Here is a 27,533-nt window from a genome sequence, read left to right as displayed (position 1 = left end):
TCACTATGCAAATGAGTGTCCTCTCAAGAAGAAGGTTGACAAGGGAAAGAAGAAAGCACTCATAGCCACTTGGAGCGATAACGATGATGACGAGGAGGAAGCCAAGATCTGCCTCATGGCTAGGAGTGATGACATCGTCTCTGACGACGATGACGAGGTACCTTCCTATGATGAATTATTGCATGCATATAAACATATGTTTGATATGGCTAAATCATTTAGAAAAGAAAATAGAAACCTCAAACTTGAATTAGAAACTGAGCATGAAAACCTAAGATTAAAGGATGACATAGCTCACTTAAAAAAATATTTTGATAAGTTCAATGTTAGTAGCAATAAATTGAATATCTACTTAGCATGCAGAAATGTAGTTTTGATAAGGGTGGAATAGGGTACGGTAAGAAATCAATAGACTTTACTAGCCTCATTGCTAAAGCAAAAATGAGATCACCCCCTATATGCTCTTATTGTTGTAAAATAGGTCATGCTAGACCTAAATGTAGATCTTTAAGATTTCAATATGATCAAAAGAGCTATATGAAATGGAGGCCTAAGAGTACTTAACAACTCATCAATTGGCATTATGAGATCATGATCTAAGGGAGTTCATCATAGACAGGTTTAAATTGCCTTTACTTGCGACTGGTTTTCCTGATGAACGCTGCTCTGTCCAAGGAAATAGGTTTTTAAAGAGGCCATAGCCCTACCTACTACTGGGAGCACTCTTAGAAAGTGGCGATGATGTTGTTATGAGAGACTGGACTCTTAGAAGTCTATTTTGTATCTCTCTTTTCTAACGATATGGACCCAAAAGAACTAAAGGGTACCAATATCAAATTCTTGTAGGGAAATAGGAAAAATATTCTCCCTAGCATATGGTATCTAGACAGTGGTTGTTCTAGACATATGACGGGGAACAAGGAGCTACTCCAATCGATCAAACCAAAGGAGAAGGGATATGTCACCTTTGGAGACAACAGCAAAGGAGTTATCGAAGGAATCGGCTCAATAGGTATTTCTAAATCCTACTTTATTGATGATGTACTGCTAGTGAAAGGGCTTAAACATAACCTACTAAGCATAAGTCAATTGTGCGATAGAGGTTATGAAGTCAAATTCACTCCCCAACACTGCACTATATCACTCACGACTGACAAATCCATAAATTTCAAAGGATATGGAAGTGAAAATGTATACAAGGTTTCTTTAAATAATTTATCTTTATCAAATATCAACAGCCTTGTATCCTTGAATGTTGATGACAACATTCTTTGGCATAGACGACTAGGTCATGTTGGTCCTAGTACCATAGAAAAACTTTTTAAACTTGATTTAGTTGTTGGTATGCCAAAACTCAATTTAAAATTAGATTCTCTTTGTGATGCGTGTCAACTTGGCAAACACACAAGGGAATTTTTTAAAAGCAAAAATTTTGTATCAACTTCTATGCCCCTTGAACTTCTTCACCTAGATCTATGTGGTCCCTCGAGGAACGCTAGTCTAGGAGAAAAGCTTTATGCATTTGTCATTGTGGAGGATTTTTCACGTTACACATGGACATTGTTTTTAGCCCACAAAAATGATGTCTTTGATTATTTTAAAACTTTTGTCAAACGTGTTGAGAATGAGAAAAATCTTTCTATCAAACAGATCCGTAGTGACCACGGAACTGAATTTTAAAATGAGAGTTTTACAAATTTTTGTGAAGGGAAAGGCATCGGTCACAATTTTTCTTGTCCTAAGACTCCTCAACAAAACGGGGTCGTTGAGAGGAAAAATAGGACACTTGTGGAGATTTCGAGGGCCATGATATGTCAGCATTCTCTGCCAAAATATTTTTGGGCTGAAGCAATGAACACTGCCTGTTACATCATCAATCGTGTATCAATAAGGTCAATTCTCAAGAAAACTTCATATGAATTATGGAGAGGGAGAAAGTCTAACATTTCATACTTCCGGGCTTTTGGATCAAAATGCTTCATTCATAATAATGGTAAGGACAACCTTGGCAAATTTGATGCCAAATCCGACAAAGGTATTTTTCTCGGATATTCTACCTCAAGTAAGGCTTTTAGAGTATTTAATAAATGCACTTTACTTGTTGAAGAATCAATGCATGTTGTATTTGATGAATCTATGTCTATAGTTTCTCGTAATACTAACGATGATGTAGAATTACTCGAAGAAGAGATGACCTCCTCAAGCTTAAATGAAATAGATGTTTCTGTTGAGGAAACACCACTTCCAAAGGATTGGACTCTTCACAAAGATCATCCTATAGATCTTATCATTGGAAGTCCTTCGAAGGGAGTAACCACTCGCTCTTCACTTAATAATATCTGCAATCATCTTGCTTTTGTTTCGCATGTTGAACCTAAGTGCATTGATGATGCTTTATTAGATGATTCATGGATTATTGCTATGCAAGAAGAATTAAATGAATTCAAGCGTAATGATGTTTGGTATCTTGTTCCTAGGCCGCATGATAGATCTATTATTGGTACTAAATGGGTCTTTAGAAATAAACTTGATGAGCATGGTACTATCACTTGAAATAAAGCTAGGCTTGTAGCTAAAGGATATAGTCAAGAAGAAGGCATAGATTATGATGAAACTTATGCGCCTGTTGCTAGACTAGAATCTATTCGCATGCTACTTGCTATTGCCTGCTCTAGAAATTTCAAGTTATTTCAAATGGATGTTAAGAGTGCATTCTTGAATGGTAAATTAAAAGAGGAAGTTTACATTGAACAACCTGATGGCTTTGTTGATCCTTCTTTGCCTGATCATGTGTTTAGACTTAACAAAGCATTGTATGGTTTGAAACAAGCTCGAGCTTGGTATGAAAAATTATCAACTTTCCTTCTTTCAAATGATTTTTCGAGAGGAAAGATTGATATTACGTTGTTTACCAAACATGCTAAAGAGGACTTATTAATTGTTCAAATTTATGTTGATGACATAATTTTTGGTTCTACTAACGAAACTCTGTCAAGATTTCTCCAAGCTAATGCAAGACACTTTGAGATGAGCATGATGGGGGAACTTAACTATTTCCTCGGATTGCAAATCAAACATTGCAAAGATGGGTTCTTCGTGAACCAAAACAAATACATCAAGGAGATTCTAAAGAAGTTTGGGATGGAGAACACAAAATCATCATCTACACCGATGAGCACAACAATCAGACTCGACAAGGATGAAAATGGTAAATCTGTAGATCAATCTTCCTTTCTTAGTATGATTGGCTTCTTACTTTATGCTACTGCTAGTAGACCGGACATTATTTTTAGTGTTTGCTTGTGTGCACGATTTCAATCATGTCCAAAGAAATCACATTTGTTCGCCTTAAAACGCATTTTCAAATATCTTTCAAATACTCCAAATCTCGGCTTGTGGTATTCAAAAAATTCTTTCTTTGATTTAAAAGCTTACTGTGATACCGACTTTGGTGGATATAAGGTGGACAGGAAAAGCACTAGTGTAACTTGTTTTTTTTTTAGGAAACTGTTTAGTTTCTTGTTTTCAAAGAAACAAAATTGTGTTGCGTTATCAACGACCGAAGCCGAATATATGGCTGCCGGTAGTTGTTGTGCGCAAATTCTTTGGATGAAGTATCAATTGCTTGACAATGGTGTATCTTTTTCAAAGATCCCTATTTTCCGTGATAACACTAGCGCCATATGTCTTACAAAGAATCCGATTCAACATTCGCGCACCAAACATATTGACATTCGTCATCATTTTATTCTTGACCACATCGAACGAAATGAAGTTGAACTTCAATATGTTGACATGTCAAATCAAATTGCGGATATTTTTACAAAACCACTAGATAAAAATACTTTTATTCGTTTGCGTGGTGAACTTGGCATGATTGAGTTGTAATTTCTTGTAAACATAAAATAAATTTAATGTCATATTAAGGGGGAGCTTAATATTAAACTCGAGAAAATTAATTTTGGATAAATATAAATCAATTGTATTTATTCAAAATTAAAAAGCTCACATTTTATGTGAATTATTTGATTTATTACTTAATTTGCAAAATATCTTTTAAAGAGTCAACTTTCAAAATTTCTGACTTCGGCCAATTCGAACCACCCGAACACTAGTTCGTAGGACCCGAACTGCCTCGCGCCCTTTTAGTTTAAAACTTTCAAAATACCCTCCAATTTAGTCAGTTCGGACCCTCCGAAATAAGCTTCGGGCCGTCCGAACTCCGCGCGGTAAAAAAACTTGAATTTTGACCGCCTTATCATCGGGCCCTCCAAAGTTCTTCGGATGTCACGAACTTAAAAATGAACTGTTCGGACTGTCCGAACATACTTCGGACCCTCCGAACCTTAATTACAGACTGTCAATCTTATCTCCTCGGTAATCACCTTCGGGCCATCCGAACCCTGTTCGGATTGTCCGAAGTCGCGGCTATAAGTACCCCCTCGGCCCATCCGAATTGTTCACTCCTAAAATCATTTCTTTCTTCTACCTAGTCCGAAATATAGCCTACAAAATGCCTGCCAAACGCCGTCATGATCAACCTAGCTCTAGTCGCCCAATTCCTATACATGATCCAAATTTACCTGCTATTTCTCATCCTATCCCCGACGATTACCCCACTCGACCAATTTTACCCGGTTGTAATTTAGATACTACCTACCTTGTGTCATCTCATCTACAGTTGCTGCCCAGCATTGGGAATCCTTTTTCCTGCCTTCCATTCCGGATGCCATTTTTCCAGAGTTACTTTTTGAGTTCAATGCCAACCTGGAACTCGAACTTGGCGAGGAGCTTCATATCGCCATGATTGTCCAGGGTCGGCATGTTCGCTTTTCTGTCTCCAACTTTGCCGAGTGGTTTGATCTTCCTATGCTGGGGCCCAGCAACTATTTAGGTCAGGGATGGCCCACTGACGATCCCACTTTTGATTGAAATGAGGTTCTTTCTACCATTCTTAGTCGTCCAGCCACTGCTGCTGACGATCGTCTTGTTTTGAAACAACTCCGTCCCGACTACCAAATCATTCAAAAATTAATCACCACTTCCATCATTCCGCGCAGTGGAGACTCCTCCACTTTAAAATATCTTGACCTCTATGTTCTCTACCACATCGTTTCCTCCCGTCCTTTCAACCTTCCTTGATTCATTATGCAGGCTTGAAAGAGTGGGTGCTCGGTTAGCCAACTTGTGGCTAAGGGCTTTTGTGACTCTATGTATAAACAATCTTTGTTTAATATAATTTACATTCATTAATGGCATTTTCTTTGTCTTTCTCATATTGTTATATTGTGATATACTATTGATGTTTTGATAAAGACCTTGAATATACTATAGTGTAAGTAAGATGAGATAGTGAATAAAGAGAGATCACTATTATGAAACACATCTTATAGTCACTGTATATTCTAAACAGTTCCTAGTCAATTGAGCCGTCCTCTAATAAGGATAAGGATCGCTCGAGATTGAGACTAGCATTTGTGATGCCAAGTACCATGTTTCATTGGTAATGGACATGGAGATGTTCAAAGCATGCAAATGGATATTCATATGATGAATGATCGAACTACCCTATTCGGACTTTCCAAGTGGTTATCACTTATCGAGTGGATAAAGTCCGCGGTTTTGGTTGTACACCATTAGTCCTTACTACTTGAAACATAAATGAGACTCTATAGAGCTCCTTAGAAACAAAAAAAAAAGACGAGCATAGAAGGCTATTCAATAGATAATCGCAATGCTAGTACTATACTTTGACTCATTTACCGACTCTATTAGGGTCAATAGGTGTCGGGATTGGGTACAGTTACGACACATATAGGAGTCGATGCTTTGTTGTCAAGGATTCACCACATACTTGCGAGTGTGGATATCCTATGCGATCTGAGGAGATATTAGTGTGACGATTCTCTGGCCAGAGTACATGATGTGTTTAAGGTTACTCGGTTTTCCTAGTAGCACATGCGATGTCACTATTTGATCTCCAAGATGTAATGCATAGTTATCGAATCTCGAACGACTCTCGATGCACCAATGGTTGTTGATTCGATCGGGATATATGGATGAAGGGACCGTACTGTACGCTAACCAAAATCTACTGGTTTTTGCAGGCACTATCAGTGATACCAAGGGAATCATGGGGCAATGTTGCTAGACGCTCTTACCATGATTCGTTGGGCAAGTCGGAAATTGTTGTTCCGAGTCACAAGGAGTTGTGAGCCCACGGCTAGCTATATCCCTGAACCATTGAGGGTCACACAAGTAATGGATTACTAAACCCCGTTGAGATAGTTAAATTTAAAGAGTTAAATTTAATGAAAGAGAAGTTGGACTTCTTAACTAAAAGAGAGTGGAATTTCCTAAAATGACATAGGGATGGGTATTTTTGGAAATCACTGAAATCTTGACTTTAAAAGGTGCAGAAATGGTTTCTGTGCACATTGGTGAAATCAGTTTATCAATCGGAGTCATGATGAATTTTATATTAATTTCTATAATAACGGGCTTGGCTTGTTGGGCTTAAGTTATGGATTGTGGGCCCTAAGGAGTTAGAGTCCTAATACAATCATAACTTAATCTAGTCTAGAAATTATCTATAAATAGATGAGTAGTATTCGAAAATCACAAGAATTAATGTAGTAGCCCGTGCCCTAATTGAGTAATTAAAGGATTAATGCTAATTAATTGAATTAGGTATCGGACGGATCGGAAGCTCCGAAGGCACGATCGGAAGCTCCGAACAGGATCGGAAGCTCCGATGAGCGATCGGAGGCACCGATGTTATTACGTCAGGCATGACGTGAGGTTGGATCGGAAGCTCCGATCAGGACCGGAGGCTCCGATCACCCCTATCCGGAGTCATCAAGTGATATTTTGACACGTGGCAGATCAGGATCTTCGGAAGCTCCGATGACAGGATCGGACGTTCCGATCGAGGTTCGGACGTTCCGATCAAGGATCGGAAGTTCCGATCGTTGTCTATAAATAGAAGGCCGAGACTTCACTTTCATTTGCCAATTCCGAGTTCTCCTTTCCTTTCTAGTCCTTTTGGAGCTATTCTAGTCTTCTTAGGCTTGGTCCGGAGGTCGGAGAGGCGTTCGGTAGTCGTAGCGGAGTCGTGCCCAAGTTCTGGAGGCATCGACATCAAAGGGCTAACTATAAATATTTAGGAGTATGCAATAGCTTAGTTAAGGCTTTTAGAGCACTTTAATGATAGTAGTATCATTTGGCAGTGTAGAGCAGACTATAGGCATGGACCTAGAGTTGGTAGAGCTTGCGCTGTATTGAGGTACGGAAGTACTGTTCGAGATATCCTGACTGAGTATGCATGTATTATGTGACTGCATGATTTATATGCCATGATATTATGCTGCATTCATTTGCATCTTGCTGTATCTCCTTCGAGATGTCTGTAGTAGGGTTGTACCCTATCCTGTTAGTGGATGGACTTCCATCGATTTGGGTCCGGCGTTTCCACGGTTGTCTCGGTATGGGAGCCACCTCCTGAAGCGACGGCACAGCGTGCTACATACCAGGGCCCGGTCTGTCTCTGTTATCTGATCCTTGACCTCGAGTCTATAGGGAGTTCACTTTGCATGCATGTATACTCATACTCTCGCACTGAGCGTTTTATGCTCACGTCTCGTACTCTGTATTTTCTGGACACCCTATTCCATGGGGTAGGTTTGCGATTGGACGAGGAGGGTGGATCCAGGAGGGGCTAGTCAGTGGTTGGCCAGCTGGAGCTTCGTCTAGGTTTTATTATTGTTGTTTTGGGTTTATACAACTATTCGATTTGGTTGTATATTATTGGATAATTACAGATTCCTTTACTTGGGATTGTATAATGTTATTGGATTCCGCAGTTTTATTCTGATATCTGTTTAATTAAGTTAATTGCATGCATAAGTTCTGTTTAGTAGGTGATCCGGGTAAGGGTCACTACAATTAATTCTAGCAATTTTCGAAAATCACTCATATTATTTCAAGGGGATTTTCGAAATCCTCTGTCCCTTTTTGAGAAAATTCAGTTTGTGATTTTTCGAAAAATTACATTCTGAATTGACAGATCAAATCTGTTTATTCTCATCGATAAACATCTGATTGATTTCTAGTGCAATCAATCAGAGGGTTTCTGTTTTCTGTTCGTGGACCTTATTCCGGAGATTGATCGTGAAGCCATCGGTTCCCGGGATATACAAGAAGAGCAGATTAAATTCTATTGGTGTCCATAATCAAGCCGTTGCTTGAAGAGGTAAAAATTTAATTGTGATTTTATTTTTACTTGCATAATTTAATCGTAAAATTTTGATACCCATGATATGGAATCGTTCCATATCAAAAAATAAAAATTTTTAAACTTTCGCTGCATCGGGTATCAATTCTTAATTGATCTGAACACGTTTTCCAACAGTTGTATCAGAGCCAGGTTGCTCAGATCAAACGATTAAATTTAGAGATTGTACAAAATATTTGGCCTCGATTTTTTGAAAACAAAACGAATTTTAAAAATTAAAATTTTGACGGAACAGGGGCATCGGGGCAGCGATCAGCGCACGGCGTTGCCCAGGGCAGTGATCGTCAATACCCACGGGCAGCGACGAAGCTGCCCGCCTCCACGTGGGCAGCCCTGTCCCACGTGGAGGAGGGAGCTGCCCGGGAATGTCCCGGGCAGTTCGGGAAAAATTAAAATTGATTTTTAATTAAAATTTTAATATTTTGGAATTTTAGTTTTTGGTCCGATCGAAAATTGTTTTTGATTGGTCCACGAGGCATCGGATCAAATTGTTTGAGTCCGAAATTTTTAAAATTGATTTTTGGATAAATTTGAATTTTTGGAAAATTTTTAAATCTTATCCGTTAAATTAGATTTTATAAAATTAATTATTTTTGTACAATTGATGATAAGATATGATCTTATGAATGTATTAGATAAAATATGATTTTATCTTTTAATTATGATGCCATTGCATGTTATCCAATGTTTTAATTATTGAATTAATTATTGGATAAAAGGATGATCGATTGCCATGACCAATGTTTTAGGTGTATGTTAGGTACTTTACATTTGGTTTTATTGTTGTTAGGTTTTATTAATGGGCTTGGTTTATAGCCCAATTTGAATTGTCATTTATAATAAAAAGTGGGCTTGGTTTATGGCTCGTTCCCACCCCTTAAATATGTATCCCCTACTTGTCATCGAAATTTATTGTAAATTTGTTAGACTTAGTGGGAGATAAAGATTTGAAGACAATGGTGGGCCCAGCAGACGATAAAGATCGAAGAAATGTAAATGGAAGCTCAATGTAATAGGATTGCATTGCATACTTGCATATCACCTAGGATTGAACTTAGACTCGTGATTGGCAACCACGGATCGAATAGATAATGGGATCGATCATCCTTAAATAATATATGATATTATTGATGTATGCATGTTTAGACTAAATTGTATGAATCCCGCAAGCATACATAAATTGCATGATGAGACAAATTTTCAAAATTAAAAATCTCTCATTTTAAATATGATTTAAAATTGATATCAAGATAAACAAAAGGGAATTTAAATATTGTTTAAATATTCCTACCTTCCATCAACGATCAATGTATGAGATGCTACCCGCGGGCACGGTCCGCTTCATATTATTGGGGGGTCCCGTTCGTCGGAAAGCTGTACATTCGATCGACACATGTTGTAAGTTGGGTGGAACTCCCATGGGATTGGCTCATATTATTGGGGATCCACATGGAGACCGTCCATCACAACTTAATATTGATGGGTCATCTTGACATATCACATTAAACGGCGTCATATTATTGGGCCCTTATTGAACATGAGGTAAAAACATGGGGGTTGCTTTGGAAGCAATTGGGCTCTACCTTTTGAAAATTATGGTTGGCTGATATTATTCGGGACTATAGTTTGTCAATTGGACTCCATGTTTCCACTAAGGAAACAAGTTTCCCGTTTTCACTAGAGGGTAGTGAAATCGTTAAAATAGTGGGAGTGAAATTCATAAAATTAAATCTCGCCATATTTTATGTCTTAATAAATTAATTAAACAATCACTGATTATTGTCTGTTTCTTTTCAGTATTTCATTACAATGAATTCGCACAATCCACTATACTCAATTCTCGAACAAAACAAATTGACTGGCGCAAACTATACGGAATGGTTTCGTAAATTAAAGATTGTTCTAAACTCGGAGAAAATTTTCTACGTGTTAGAAAAGAATCCTCCAAAGGAAGCACCGGCTAATATAATTCCGGAAGAATTGGCAAAACTTGATCAATGGTGGGACCATGATATCAAGGCTAAATGCTATATGCAAGCTTCAATGTCTGATGAACTCCAGTGGCGATTTGAGGATGTCGGGAATGCTGCTGACATACACATGCCCCTCAAGGAACTTTTTGGAGCTCAGTCAAGGTCGGAGAGGTATGCCACCGTCAAAGAGCTCATGACATGTCGCATGCGAGATAGGACTTCGGTCCGTGAGCATGGGGTACACATGATTGGGCTCATTGAAAAATTGGTAACACTCGATTTGACTTTGGAGCATGAACTAAACGCGGACTTGTTACTTCTTTCCCTTCCTTCGTCATTTGACGGATTTGTGGTGAAATTCAATCTGAACAAGATAGAGGCCACCCTTGAAGAGATGGTCAATATGCTTGTGTCTTATGAGGCCACATTAAAGAAGGATAAACCGGTACTCTTGGTTGGCTCCTCTTCTTATTCCAAGAAGGGGCCAAGTGGAAAGGGTAAGAAACTTTCTGCCCCACCCAAGAAAATTGTACCACAAAAGAAGGCCAAGAAAAAAGCTTCAAACGTGAACATATCTGGAGATGTTTGTCATCACTGCAAGAAACCCGGTCATTAGAAACATAACTGCAAGGAATACCTCGAGCAGTTGCGAACTGCAAAGGGTATGTTTTACATTGAAATAAATGTTTCACTTAATACTACTTCTTGGGTATTGGATACCGGATGTGGATCTCATATTTACAATGATTTGCAGGTGATGACAAGAAGTCAAAAGCTTAGGATGGGTGAGACCCAGCTGAGGCTCGGAAATGGTTCCAGAGTTGAAGCCAAAGCAGTGGGAGACGTTTATTTAGTTTTGCAGAACAACTTTAAGTTATTTTTGAGAGATGTTTTATTTGTGCCAGATTTAGTTAAAAACATTATTTCTGTTTCTATGCTTGATAGAGATGGTTTTTCTTGTAAATTTGTAAATGAGATTTGCAATATTTACAAGAATGAATGTTTGATTGAAAATGGACAACTTGAAAACGATCTATATAACTTAAAATTAAAAGACGTTCCAATTAATTATGTTGATAAACCGGTAACAACAAATAAAAGGAAAAATGATAGTCAAAACCCGGCAAACCTTTGGCATGCTAGGCTAGGTCATATTTCCTCAAGGAGGATGAACAAGCTAGTGGGAGAGGGCATGTTTGATATGTCTAATATTAACTCTCTACCTACTTGTGAGTCCTGCCTAAAAGGAAAAATGACTAAATATCCTTTCAAAGGGAAGCTTGAGCGTAGTCAAAATCTATTGAATTTGATCCATACAGATGTTTGCGGACCATTTAGTACCGGTACTAAATTTGGTCACACCTACTTCATTACCTTTACTGATGATTATTCTAGGTATGGGTATTTATATTTAATGAAATATAAGTCTGAATCATTTGAAAAGTTCAAATAATTCAAGGCTGAAGTAGAAAACAAACAAGGTAGAAGTATTAAAGCACTTCGATCGGATCGAGGTGGAGAATACTTAAGTACCGAGTTTTTGAGCTATCTAAAAGAGAATGGGATTCTCTCTCAGTAGACTCCTCCTATGACACCTCAACTGAATGGTGTCTCGGAGCGTCGCAATCGAACTTTGTTGGACATGGTTCGATCTATGATGAGCTTCACAGAGCTCCCTCCTTCGTTTTGGGGCTATGCACTTGAAACGGCGGTGTTGTTGTTGAACAATGTTCACACCAAAGCAGTGAATAAAACTCCATACGAGTTATGGAATGGCAAAGCTCCTAAGTATTCGTACTTGAGGATTTGGGGATGTCTTGCTTACGTGAAGCAGACAGTGGGAGATAAGTTGGATAGTCGATCCACCTTATGTTATTTTGTAGGATATCCAAAGAATTCAATCGGATATTATTTCTATCATCCTACTGAAACAAAAGTGTTTGTTTCGAGGAATGCCACCTTCATGGAGAAGGAGTTTTTATTAGATAAGAAAGGCAATATGATGGAACTCGAAGAAATTCGAGAAGAACCTGAGATACAAAATAACGATCCCATACCTCAAGAACCTTCAGTAGACACGCCTACATCTAGGAGATCCGAGAGGACTTCTAGACCTCCTATTCGATATGGTATTCTTCTTGAAGGGGATCAAAGTGAACCCGACATTGGATGTGATCCAAGAAACTTCAAGGAAGCTATTTCTGATGCGGATTCGAATTTATGGCTTGATGTTATGCAGTCGAAAATAGACTCGATGCATACAAACCAAGTTTGGTCTTTAGTAGATCCTCCCGATGGAATTGTTCCAATAGGGTGTAAATGGATCTACAAGAGAAAACTTGGGCCTGATGGCAAGGTACTAACCTACAAGGCATGATTGGTAGCAAAAGGTTATACTCAAAGACAAGGAGTTGACTATGATGAAACCTTTTCACCAGTCGCAATGTTCAAGTCCATAAGAATCCTTATTGCCATAGCAGCATGGTATGACTATGAGATATGGCAAATGGATGTGAAGACTACATTTCTTAATGGAAACATTAAGGAAGAAATCTATATGATGCAGCCCGAGGGATTCACATCCATGGGAAGCGAGCATAAGGTATGCAAGCTTCAGAGATTAATTTATGGTCTCAAACAAGCATCAAGAAGTTGGAACCAGAAATTTGATGAAACAATAAAGGACTTTGGTTTCATCAAAAACCCGGAGGAACCGTGCGTGTACAAGAAAGTAGTTAAGGATGCAGTGACGTTCTTAGTGCTTTATGTTGATGACATCCTACTCATTGGGAATGACGTAGGGATGTTGCAGTCAACAAAGATATGGTTATCAGGTAGATTCTCGATGAAGGATTTGGGTGAGGCCTCCTATATTCTAGGGATACAGATCTATAGAGATAGATCTAAGAGAATGATAAGACTCACTCAAGCAACCTACATCGACACCATATTGAAAAGGTTTTCTATGGATGAGTCCAAGAGAGGACATCTACCTATGTGTCATGGAGTTTCTCTATCCAAGTCTATGTATCCCAAGACTGACGAAGAGATAGAGAAAATGACATACATACCATATGCGTCTGCCATAGGTAGTATTATGTATGGGATGATATCTACCAGACTAGATGTAGCCTTTGCTCTGAGTGTCACGAGCAGATATCAGGCCAACCCCGGTCAAATGCATTGGAAAGCCGTGAAGGATATTCTTAAGTACTTGATAAGGACTAAGAATATATTCATGGTTTATGGAGGAAGAGAATTGAAATTGGAAGGCTATACTGACTCTAGCTTCCAAAGCGACGTGGATGACTCGAAGTCAACCTCTGGATTTGTATTCATGCTCAATGGCGGTGCTGTCTCTTGGAAGAGTTCCAAGCAAGACACCACAGCAGATTCCACCACTGAGGCAGAATACATTGCAACATCAGCTGCTGCTAAAGAGGCTGTTTGGATGAGGAATTTCGTCCAAGAGTTGGGCGTAATTCCAGAAGCTTTTGATCCAGTTCCGGTGTACTGCGACAACACTGGTTCCATTGCTCAGGCAAAGGAACCAAGGTCTCATCAAAGATCCAAACACGTACTGAGGAAATACCACATCATCCGGAAGATTATGGAAAGAGGAGACATCACTGTCGAGAGAGTGGCCTCTACAAACAATATCGCTGATCCACTTACTAAACCCTTGCCAGGACCATTGTTTGACAAACATCGCGAAGCAATGGGATTGCGTAGTGTGACTAGTTGGCTTTAGGGCAAGTGGGAGATTGAAAGAGTGGGTGCCCGGTTAGCCAACTTGTGGCTAAGGGCTTTTGTGACTCTATGTATAAACAATCTTTGTTTAATATAATTTACATTCATTAATGGTATTTTCTTTGTCTTTCTTCATATTGTTATATTGTGATATACTATTGATGTTTTGATAAAGACCTTGAATATACTATAGTGTAAGTAATATGAGATAGTGAATAAAGAGAGATCACTATTATGAAACACATCTTATAGTCACTGTATATTCTAAACAGTTCCTAGTCAATTGAGCCGTCCGCTAATAAGGATAAGGATCGCTCGAGATTGAGACTAGCATTTGTGATGCCAAGTACCATGTTTCATTGGTAATGGACATGGAGATGTTCAAAGCATGCAAATGGATATTCATATGATGAATGATCGAACTACCCTATTCGGACTTTCCAAGTGGTTATCACTTATCGAGTGGATAAAGTCCGCGGTTTTGGTTGTACACCATTAGTCCTTACTACTTGAAACATCATTGAGACTCTATATGTTAGTAATGTACTTTGACTCATTTACCAACTCTATTGGGGTCATCAGGTGTCGGGATTGGGTACAGTTACGACATATATAGGAGTCGATGCTTTGTTGTCAAGGATTCACCACATACTTGCGAGTGTGGATATCCTATGCGATCTGAGCAGATATTAGTGTGACGAATCTCTGGCCAGAGTACATGATGTGTTTTAGGTTACTCGGTTTTCCTAGTAACACATGCGATGTCACTATTTGATCTCCAAGATGTAATGCATAGTTATCGAATCTCAAACGACTTTCAATGCATCAATGGTTGTTGATTCGATCGGGATATATGGATGAAGGGACCGTACTGTACGCTAACCAAAATCTACTGGTTTTTGCAGGCACTATCAGTGATACCAAGGGAATCATGGGGCAATGTTGCTAGACGCTCTTACCATGATTCGTTGGGAAAGTCGGAAATTGTTGTTCCGAGTCACAAGGAGTTGTGAGCCCACGGCTAGCTGTATCCCTGAACCATTGAGGGTCACACAAGTAATGGATTACTAAACCCCATTGAGATAGTTAAATTTAAAGAGTTAAATTTAATGAAATAGAAGTTGGACTTCTTAACTAAAAGGGAGTGGAATTTCCTAAAATGACATAGGGATGGGAATTTTTGGAAATCACTGAATTCGGATTCAGAAAAATTATCTTGACTTTAAAAGGTGCAGAAATGGTTTCTGTGCACATTGGTGAAATCAGTTTATCAATCGGAGTCATGATGAATTTTATATTAATTTCTATAATAACGGGCTTGGCTTGTTAGGCTTAAGTTATGGATTATGGGCTCTAGGGAGTTAGAGTCCTAATACAATCATAACTTAATCTAGTCTAGAAATTATCTATAAATAGATGAGTAGTGTTCAAAAATCACAAGAATTAATTCTAGCAATTTTCGAAAATCACTCATATTATTTCAAGGGGATTTTCGAAATCCTCTGTCCCTTTTTGAGAAAATTCAGTTTGTGATTTTTCGTAAAATTACATTCTGAATTGACAGATCAAATCTGTTTATTCTCATCGATAAACATCTGATTGATTTCTAGTGCAATCAATCAGAGGGTTTCTGTTTTCTGTTCGTGGATCTTATTCCGGAGATTGATCGTGAAGCCATCGGTTCCCGGGATATACAAGAAGAGCAGATTAAATTCTGTTGGTGTCCATAATCAAGCCGTTTCTTGAAGAGGTAAAAATTTAATTGTGATTTTATTTTTACTTGCATAATTTAATCGTAAAGTTTTGATACCCATGATATGGAATTGTTCCATATCGAAAAATAAAAATTTTTAAACTTTCGCTGCACCGGGTATCAATTCTTAATTGATCTGAACACGTTTTCCAACAAGGCTATGCATAATGCGGCTAAAGCCACGAGGAAAGTTTCTCTACCTTTTGCTCGGGTCATCAACCGTATTTTGACTCATTTTCATGTTTCTTTTGATTACCCAAATCCTCTATCCATCTCTGATTACCATACCTTCAACCATGCTATGATTACCAAGATGGAACTGTCTTGGAATCCTGTCATTTCTTGTTGGGTTAATGACCCAACTCGTGCCTTCAAGAAATATCTTCCGGACAAACATTTTTCACTTCCTTATTTGAGTCTTTCACCCTCTTCTTAGGCTAAGGGTTTTCCCAATGGGCCGCCTGTAGGAGAAGGAGGACCTTCTTTTTCTGGCTTTCAGTCTGTTCCAGCTAATCTTAGCGAGCTTCCATTTGAGATTCCCGAGATTCCTGCTACCCCCACTCATCAGTCACATCAGTCTGATCGTCTTTTCGAGACTCTTTAGCGCATTGAAGGGAATCTAGTCAGCCACTTTGCATCTTCTACTGCCTCTATGGATGCCTTGACTATGAGAGTTGCATCGTTGGAGACTCGTTTTGATGACTTTTTCTCCCGCTATCCTCCGCCGCATCACGATGATGACTCTTAGATTTTATTTTGCATTTTTTTTTATGCTTTCAATGTAAAATTCAAAATTAGTTTAAAATGAAATTATTGTGTATTTTCTCGTCTTTTATTAACTGCTTTTTGATTATCTCAAAAAAGGAGGAGAATTAATTTTGTTAAATAAATATTAAATTGAGGGGGAGTTTTAATATTTGAAACAGTATTTGGTTAATTGTTTAAATATTTCTTTATTTCTTATATTTTTTCTCTCATATTTAACCAAGTTTTGTGATCATCAAAAGGGGGGAGATTGTTACGCCTTTAACGCATACAAATCTCGTGTAATGAGATTAATGTTTTTAATGCATTAACAATTCTCATAATTAAATTGTTTTGATGATTATAAAACTCGGTTAAATCGTTACTAACAGTTTCAAGTGAGAAATTTGCAGATTATAATACTTTTGAGTATAGACAATATTGGAAGCAAGAACCGATAATAAAAAATTGGGAATAAAAATTCAAGGGTTCGAATCTGCCCAGGTTCGGACGACCCAAAGCCCACTTCGGACGGTCCAAAGAATTTTACAGAATTAAATAAAGATCGTAGGACAGGCTCGGAGGCTTCGAAGAACAGTTCGGATGACCCAAAGAATTTCCAGGATTTTAAAATTGCTCGGAGGCATTCTCGGAGGCCACGAAATGAATACTTCGAACGACCCGAAGGCAAGTTCGGACCACCCAAACTCCTTTACGGCCATGAAGATTTTGTCGGAAGAAAAATTGCCGGAATGAATTTAATGCAGCCGTTCGGATGACCCAAAGAGGACTTCGGACCACCCGAACAGTTCATCAGCCGTAGAAATTTGAAATTGAATCAAACAACATTCGGACGACCCGAAGACCCGTTCAGATGACCCAAACCCATTCGGATTGGCACCTATAAATACATGTCATTTGAAGCCTTCTCAACTCACCAATTCACTTTCATCTCTCTTTGCAAGCAAGATCCTCTCCTTCAAAAGTTCAAGAAATATTTGTGTGTTATATTCTAAAACGAGGGTTGTTTGTATAAGTTCATTCGTGAGTTGGTCGCTCGGTTGTTGCAAACACTTGTGTGTGAAGCCAAGTGTATTATACGAGTGTTGTGGCTATCCATAGAGCCCTTAAGGCCAAGTGTTTGAGTTGTATCGGCGCGATGATCGTGTTGAGTTATACGGCTATCCTTGGAGCCATCAAAGCCAAGACGTTGAAATGCTAATGGATCCTTGGTTAATCGATCTTAACCAAGAAGGGGAGACGCAGACGATTTATCGTCGAACTTCCATAAATATCTCTTATCCCTTTTACTGCTTTATTTACATTATGTATTTATTTACTGCACTTATTATTAATTTCTCTTAGTCTTCCGCTTGCGTACTAGCATAATCGCTTTAAATTGCTAAAGTTGCGAATAGAACCTAAATCCCCCCCCATTAGGTTCTAACAGCAAGTTCTTTAGATTTTGGTCCAGCATGGCAAGATCAGTTGTCATTGATTGAGTTCACGTACAGCAACAGTTACCATTGTAGTATTGGGATGGCTCCGTTTGAGGCGTTGTACGGGCAACGGTGTTGTACTCCACTGTTCTGGGAAGAAGTGGGGGAGCGACAGGTAGATGGACCAGAGTTAGTCCAGCAGGCAGTTGATATTGTTGGACAGATCAAAAAGAGAATCAAGATTGCTCAAGATCGACAGGCTAGCTATGCAAATGTCAGGCGCAGACCTTTGCAGTTTGAAGTGGGAGAGAAAGTGTTCCTGAAAGTCTCACCATTTTGCAGAATTTTGAGATTCGGTCTCAAGTGTAAGCTATCTCCTAGGTACATTGGTCCGTTTGAGATGCTGGAAAGTATTGGAGATTTGGCTTACAGGTTGTCTTTACCGCCGTATTTGTCAAGTATCCACGACGTGTTCCATGTTTCACTTTTACGATGATATGTGGTAGATGAGTCTCATATCTTGCATCCATTTGAGGTACAGTTGGATTCGGATTTGACGTACGTGGAGAGACTTTTGCGTATCATAGGTCATAAGGATAAGGTGTTACGCAATAAGATCATTCCTCTTGTTTTAGTTCAGTGGCAGCGCCGAGGCACTGAGGAGGTCACTTGGGAACTAGAGAGTCGCATGCGTACGAATTATCCAGAGTTATTTTGATGTAATGTATTTCAGTTATAATTTGAAATTTTTCCAATTTGAATAAAAATGTTTATTCATTAATTGTTGCATTCAATACTTCAGATTATTCGAGGGCGAAATATCTTAAGTAGGGGGAGAATCTAGTAACCCGGCTCCATTTTATCAGATTAATTAAGTAAAAATGGTTAAACATGGATTAAGGGCTTAAAATGGAATTAATTGGACAATTTTCTAAAATTTGGGTCAAGGTAGGTTCGGAGCATCCGAACCAAGATCGGAGGATCCGTACCCTTCGGAGGCATGAACCCTTGGATCGGAGGCTGCGGATAGTTCGGAGCGTCCGAACCCAGATCGGACCGTCCGAACTCAGTTAGGCCATGCAGCTGATGAGGTATCAAGGTTGAACGGACACCTAGCAGTTCGAAGTGTCCGAAGGCAGGATCGGACCGTCCAAAGAGTGCATGTAGTGTCGTGTCTCGCATGCAAGTTTCGGATCATCCGATGTCCCGATCGGACCGTCCGAACTCCGCCTATAAATAGGCCATCCGAGGCTCACATTTTGGCACACCAAGTCCTCTCTTCTCTCTCGGTTTGAGCTTGCTTTTAAGTGCTTAGGGGTGATTCCAGCCTTCTTAGGCTTGGTCCGGAGGTTGGCAAGGCGCTCCAAGGTTGCTGCTGAGAGGTGCCCAAGTTCTGGGGCAGTCATCAACAGCGGGCTGACGACGGACGCAGGTATAGCTCTGACTCCTTATAGTAAATAGGGAGTATGCTATAGTCTAGTTAATGCTTTTAGAATAAGGTTATAATTCATGAGTACTTTGCATTGTAGTACGAACGATGGGCTTGGACATAGAGCTGGTCTAGCTTGCCTAGTGTCTAAGGTACGGAAGTATTTATTCGAGATATCCAGATGAGTATAAATGTATTATGTGTTTGCGTGTATTATGTTATTGCATGATTTATATGATACAACATGTCATGACTGTATGTTGCATTCATATACATATTGAGCATTATTACCTTAGAGGTAACCTGTAGTAGGGTGCTCACCCTACGAGTCGTGGATGGTTGGATACGTAAGTCTTGTGTCAGGTCACCATGATTGGTTGGACACCTGTACTAGTATCAGGTCAACATTATCCACTGGGTATAGGAGCCACCTCCTGAGGCGATGGCGCAGCGTGCTATATATCATGTGCTCGGTTTATAAGCATTTATTGACCTGAGAGTCTTGGTACTCAGTTCACTCGCATACATACACGTGTAATACCGTATACTCATACTCTTGTACAGCGCTTTTTATGCTCACGTCCCGTACTTTGTTATAATCTGGACACCCTATTCCATGGGGCAGGTCTGCGGCTAGATGAGGCGGGTGGTTCCAGGAGGATTTAGGCGATGGATGACCAGCAGGATTATTGTCTAGGCTTTTGTTGAATTTGAGTTGATATAGATTTTCAATATGGTTGTATCATAAATAATGTATTTGGGAATTATTTATGCTTTTCCGCTGTTGTTTTCTGTTGCTTATTTAATTAAGTTAAATGCTTAAGTTTCTGATAAGTAGGTGATCACGGTGCGGGTCACTACAAATCTGCTCTCTAATATTCTATTTATATTACTTGAAAAGCCCACAAAATAAAGCCCGCAAAATAAGAGATTTAATTTCCAAAATTCTGATTTTTTTTCCTGATCGTGATCTCTCACTCGAGCGCGCAAACATGCGCTCGAGCAAGACGTGTCTGCTCCGATTTCTCTTCCGCATCAACCTAGCACGCTTACTTTTTTTACTTTGCAAAAGCAATAGCGCTGCACTTTAGCGCAATAGCGCTTCCTTGCTTCTTCAAATCTAGCGGTATAACGCTTCTCTGCTTTCTCTATAGGCAGAGCTGTTGTTTAGAGTTGTAGCTCTATACAACAGCTCTACTTCTTCCATGACGCTAAAATCTTCTTTCTTTGATTTTTTTCTTCTATTTTTGCTCTCAAAATTCCTTTAATTTCTATTTTTCCAACAAATAAAATCCGAGAAGAGTGAAATGCACACACATGCAATAAAACACGTAAAAACACACATAAAATTATATGAATGCACACAAAATAACACAAAAATATCACAAACTAATGCACACAAAATACACTTATCAGCTATTGCATTAGTCCGGGGGTTAGTCCAGTGCACACCGAAAGGTAGCAGCTGCAGGTTCCCATGTCATAAAAAAAACGTATAATTTTGATTTAATTTTTCCTCCACGATCTTTTTTTTTTTCAATATTTATTTTATTCTTCTTCTTCTTCATGTATTATATTTTATGGGCAAGAAAAGGGATGAGTTCCATTGTTTTCCACTATTTTTTAATTTTATCATTTATTTATAATTGTTAGTGTTTTTGTAGTGACCCGAATCCGTAATTAATGATTAATGAGTATATTAATCATATGATCATGTTTAAATTAAGTAAAACATGATTAAGGAAGTTTTTTTTGGACTAACGAACTTCAGAAATGGATTCAGAATGATCGGAAATGGTCCGGAGGGTGACCCAGAACGGAAGCAACGTTCTTGAACGAAAGCAACGTTCTAGCAGCTGATGTCATCCGTGATGTCATCAATATTACGTCATTGCTTACGCACTTGATGGGACATCGGAAGCAATGAAGAGGAACGGACGCAACATTCGTCAGGCAGAACGGACGCAACGAACCCGAATGGAAGCAACGTTTCATGTCTATAAATAGGAGGGCCGAGGGTTCATTTGAGACGCACCAAATCCTCTCTTCTCTCTCAATTCCTAAGCCTTCTAACTCAGATCTAGGGAGATCTAGGCGTCCTACGGGAAATCCAGAAGTGGCATAGAAGTCTAGGCATCGTAGCAGAGCTGTGGCCTAGTTTTGAGGCCATCTACAGCAAAGGGCTATCGAAGGACGCATCCTAAAAATATTTAGGAGTATGCTTTAGCTTAGTTAAGGCTTTTAGAGCTTAATTATTGATGCATGGGTAATTGCATTATAGTAGCAGTAGACTGGATTAGTAGGCTTGGAGTCTAGACCAGCGGAGCTAGGTTTGACCAACAGTGTTAGAGGTACGTAAGTACTGACCGAGATAGCCGGCATGATATATTTGCATGTATGTTGCATAAGTATGTGCTATATGTTTTATCATGTTTTAGCATGTTTTACCATCTTAGCACATACATGATTTTATGTGTGACTGCATCTTGAGAGATGTGAGTCATTGACAGTCTCCATAAGGAACAATGATCTCATTTTGGACTCGAGTCAGGCATGACAGTTTTCATATGAGACTTGTATCCTGTTTTGGATTCGGGTCAGGTTGGGGTTGGCTCAGCCCTGATATAGAATATACGAGTACCCCGCGGAGTAGCTCTCTAGCCGGTACTGTATATTCCAGGCGCCATGAGCAAGTGTTTTACCTGGGATTTTAAATCATTTGTGTGCGCATATTTGTACTTATATCATTGCTTTCATATTGAGCGTTGTTGCTCACGCCCCTGTATTTGGGTATTGTGGTGTACCTTGTGGCGGGGCAGGTTTGAGGCTCGACGGTCCGGACGGCTCTCAGCAGGATTGAGGATTCGCGAGCGTGAGGTGTTAGAGGGTAGGGATTTGTTTACCCTGAACCTTCGATTTGGTTGTTTAATGGTATTTTTGCACTTGTGTTATCGTCGGTTGTATTCTGCCGATTGGATTTGTTGTATTTTTTTATCCGCTTTGTACGCTTTAAAGTATTTTGCATGCGCTTTATTAATAACTCTGATTAGTTAGTGGATCTGGGTTGGGTCACTACACTTTTTGGTATCAGAGCGTATTGCACTGAAAATTTCGTAAAGCAGATTAAGTTATTATCTGTTATTGTGTAACAGATGGCAAATTACGATGAGAGCCACGATAGCGGAGGCGGCGGTCATTGGGGCAATCCGGATGATCATAGACGTCGTCGTGGTCAGCCTGAGGAGCGCAGATGAGTGAGCATGCGCAGATTTAAGGAGGTTAGCCCGAAGCCTTTGTCAGGAGGTGAGACGCCTGAGCAGGCCGAGGATTGGCTTGAGAGGATGGAGCAGTGTTTTCAGGAGTTTCGTTGCACAGATGAGGATAGGATGGAGATTCTTGCCTTCATGCTTGAAGGACGAGCGAGGAAGTGGTGGAGATCGACTTCCGCGCATAGCTACGTGGGTTGAGTTCCATACTGCTTATCAGAGGTTGTATTTTCCTCCAGCTCTTCGATAGGCGAAGGCCAGTGAGTTGTTGAGTTTGCGACAGGGTACGATGATGATCGAGGAGTACCAGCAGAAGTTCTTTGATCTGCTACCTTATTGTCCTCACGTTGCTGATAGTTCTATGGCAAAGTACGACCATTTTCTTCAGGGTCTGAATCCAGAGATTCATCGGATGGTTGCTGTGGGCGATGATGGGACCTATGAGGATTTGGTGGACCATTGTCGTCAGGCCGAGGACAGTGTTCGGAGGAACAGAGGACTCTTCTCTTCTTCTTCCAGGCCAGCGAGTGCTAGTACTTTGGGTCAAAAAGGACAATCTTTCAAGAAGCCAGGAGGTACTTCTTCTTCTTCATCTGGATCTGGTGGAGTGCATAATTTTGGTGGTCAGATACCGAACCGATGTCATCAGTGCAGACGCAGGCATCCGCCAGGGCAGTGTGGTTGATCGACCAGTGCATGTTTTCAGTGTGGCCAGGAGGGTCACATGAAGAGGGATTGTCCGATGTTGATTGGGGCAGCGAGTGGTTCAGGAGGTTCTCAGGCATCTGTTCAGCCACCTCAGTTTCCACAGCCACCTTATCAGCAGCAGTATTCTCAGCAGCACCAGTAGCCACAGCAGTCTCAGCGACAGCCTACTCAGACTCCTTCTCGGGGTCATTCTTCTTTGCGGCCACGTGCCCAGGGTCAGGTCTTTGTGCTCAACCAGGAATAGGAAGAGGCTGACAGTGATCGGATGATCGCAGGTATCTATAGTGTATGTTGTTTTCCTGCATATATTTTGATTGATACCGGTGCATCGCGTTCTTTCGTATGAGCACGTTTTGCTAAGAAGTACAAGTTGCCATTCATTCCTTTAGACGTCTTGCTAGTAGTTTCTACTCCTATAGGTAGCGAGGTTTTAGCCAAGCGTCTAGTTGTGGGTTGTATTTTGGATTTCGAGGGGCATCAACTTAGTGCTAACCTGATGATTCTAGCCATTAAGGATTTCGATTGTATCATTGGGATAGATCTCCTGACTACCTACCGAGCGATAGTGGATTGCTATCAGAGATTTGTTCAGTTCCATCCAGAGGATTGCGAGTCTTGGTATTTCTATGGTGAGGGAGCGCGACCTCCGATGTCAGTAGTTTCTACTCTGAAGGCCCGGCATGCTTTAGAGTCTGGCGGGAAGGCTACCTTATCTATGCCATTGACACATCCATACGAGAGCCAGATATCCAGGAGATACTAGTGGTTTGTGATTTTCCAGATGTGTTTCCGGAAGAAATTCCAGGTTTGCCGCCAGTGAGGGAGATCGAGTTTGGCATTGAGTTATTGTCAGGGACTGCACCGATTTCCAGAGCTCCTTACCGTTTGGCATCGACAGAGATGAAAGAGCTGCAGAAGCAATTGCAAGATCTTCTTGATAAGGGCTACATTCGACCTAGTGTTTCGCCATGGGGAGCCCCAGTGCTGTTTGTCAAGAAGAAGGATGGTTCAATGCGGTTGTGTATTGATTACCGTCAGTTGAATCAAGCGACAGTGAAGAATAAGTATCCTATTCCGCGGATAGATGATCTCTTTGATCAGTTACAGGGTACTTCTGTCTATTCGAAGATTGATCTTCGGTCTGGGTATCATCAGTTGCGAATTCGGAAGGAGGATGTTCCTAAGACAGCATTTCGTACGCGGTATGGGCACTATGAGTTTCTAGTGATGCCGTTTGGTCTGACGAATGCTCCAGCTGTCTTTATGGATCTGATGAACAGGGTGTTCCGTGACTTTTTGGATAAGTTCGTGGTGGTGTTCATCGATGATATCTTGGTTTATTCTCGTAGAATGGATGAGCATGTCTACCATCTCTATATTATACTGCATGTCTTGAGGGAGAGACAGTTGTACGCGAAGTTGAGCAAGTGTGACTTTTGGATTGACCGAGTTGTATTTCTTGGTCATGTCATTTCTCAGGAGGGCGTATCTGTTGACCCCAGCAAGACAGAGGCTATTCTGAATTGGTCGCGTCCGACTACAGCTTCTGAGATTCGTAGTTTCCTTGGTTTGGCAGGATACTATCGGCGTTTTGTTGAGAACTTCTCTCAGATAGCTTGGCCTTTGACGCAGCTGACAAAGAAAGATGCTTCTTTTGTGTGGTCTGATGCTTGCGAAGATAGTTTTTGTGAGTTGAGACGTCGTTTGACGACAGCTCCAGTTCTTGCTTTGCCGTCTGGATCAGGTGGGTTTGTAGTCTTTACTGATGCTTCTCTCCAGGGTTTGGGGTGCGTGTTGACTCAGAACGGCCACGTGATCGCGTATGCATCCAAGCAGTTGAAAACTCATGAAGAGAACTATCCCGTACATGACCTAGAGCTAGCAGCCATTGTCTTTGCCCTGAAAATATGGCGTCACTATTTGTACGGAGAACGATTTGAGATCTTCACCGATCATAAGAGTTTGAAGTATCTGTTCACTCAAGCTGAGTTGAACATGCGGCAGCGTCGTGTTGGAACACGGTCGTTCTCCGGATCGAAAAAAAATGATACCCGTTGCAGCAAAAGTTTTAAAATTTTATATGGAACGATTCCATATGGATATCAAATTCCTACGATTAAAATTGATAACATAAAATTTAAACAATGTAAATTTTACCTTAAAATCTCGAAACGAGATTATGGACACCAACAGATTAAACTGCTCTTGTTGTATATCCCAGGAACTGATGAACGAACTTTTCTTCAATCAGGTCCACGAACAGAAGTTTAATCCCTCTGATAGACTGCACTAGAAAGTCTATCAGAAGTTTTTACGAAGAGAAATAACAGATTTGATTTGCTAATTCAGACTGCAAATTCGAAATTTGCAGACTGAAAAATCTCAAAGACAGAGGGAAGGTGGGCGGCCGAAACTAGAGAGAAACTCTCTAGGGTTTTCAAAAATTTATGACCTTGTGTTGTGTAATTTCTACACTGCAATAACTTATTTATAATGTGGGCTGCTAACAGCTTAGGGCCCATTAGTCATAAGTTCAAGCCTGACAAGCAAAGCCCGCATGTTCAGAAATTAATATAAAATTCATCGTGACTCAGATTGATAAACCAATTTCACCAATGTGCACAGAAACCATTTCTGCATCTTTTAAAGTCAAGACAAATTTTCTAAATCCGAATTCAGTGGTTTCCAAAAATATCCATCACTATGTCATTTTAGGAAATCTTACTCCCTCTTCTCTTAAATAAGAAGTCCCACTTCTTTATTCACTAAATTTAACTCTTTAAATTTACTTATCTCAACGGGGATTAAAAATCCATTACTTGTGTAACCCTCAATGGTTCAGGGATACAGCTAGCCATGGGCTCACAACTCCTTGTGACTCAGAACAACAATTTCCGACTTACCCAACGAATCATGGTAAGAGCGCCTAGCAACATCGCCCCATGATTCCCTAGGTATCACTGATAGTGCCTGCAAGAACCAATAGATTTTGGTTAGCATACAGTACGGTCCCTTCATCCATATATCCCGATCGAATCAACAACCATTGGTAAATCGAGAGTCGTTCGAGATTCGATAACTATGCATTACATCTTGAAGATCAAATAGTGACATCGCATATGTTACTAGGAACACCGAGTAACCTAAAACACATCATGTACTCTGGCCAGAGATTCGTCATACTAATATCTCCTCATATCGCATAGGATATCCACACTCGCAAGTATGTGGTGAATCCTTGACAACAAAGCATCGACTCCTATATGTGTCGTAACTGTACCCAATCCCGACACCTGATGACCCCAATAGAGTTGGTAAACGAGTCAAAGTACAGTACTAGCATATAGAGTCTCAATGATGTTTCAAGTAGTAAGGACTAATGGTGTACAACCAAAACCGCGGACTTTATCCACTCGATAAGTGATAACCACTTGGAAAGTCCGGATAGGGTAGTTCGATCATTCATCATATGAATATCCATTTGCATGCTTTGAACATCTCTATGTTCCATACCAATGAAACGTGGTACTTGGCATCGCAAATGCTAGTCTCAATCTCGAGCGATCCTTATCCTTATTAACGGACGGCTCAATCGACTAGGAACTGTTTAGAATATACAGTGACTATAAGATGTGTTTCATGATAGCCATCCCCATGTGCTACCACATCTTACTTTAGTATATTCAAGGTCTTTATCAAAATAGCAATAGTATATCATTATATAATAATAAGATAAAGTGAATGCCATTTAAAGAACGTATATTATATTAAACAAAGATTGTTTACAAAAAGAGACTCTCAAAGCCCTTAGCCACAAGTTGGCTAATGGGGCATCAACTCTTTCAATCTCCCACTTGCCCTAAATCCAACTAGTCATACTACGTAGTCCCATTGCTTCGCGATGTTTGTCAAATAATGGTCCTGGCAAGGGCTTAGTAAGTGGATCAGCGATATTATCTGCAGAGGCCACTCTCTCGACAGTGATGTCTCCTCTTTCCACGATCTCCCGGATGATGTGGTATTTCCTCAGTACGTGTTTGGATCTTTGATGAGACCTTGGTTCCTTTGCCTGATCAACGGCACCCGTGTTGTCACAGTACACCGGGACTAGACCAACAGCTTCAGGAATAACGCCCAACTCTTGGACGAAATTCCTCATCCAAACGGCCTCCTTAGCA

The sequence above is a fragment of the Henckelia pumila genome, chromosome 4, assembly GCF_033568475.1.
Source record: "Henckelia pumila isolate YLH828 chromosome 4, ASM3356847v2, whole genome shotgun sequence".
Classification (NCBI taxonomy): domain Eukaryota; kingdom Viridiplantae; phylum Streptophyta; class Magnoliopsida; order Lamiales; family Gesneriaceae; genus Henckelia; species Henckelia pumila.
Note: the sequence above shows the minus strand (reverse complement) of the source record.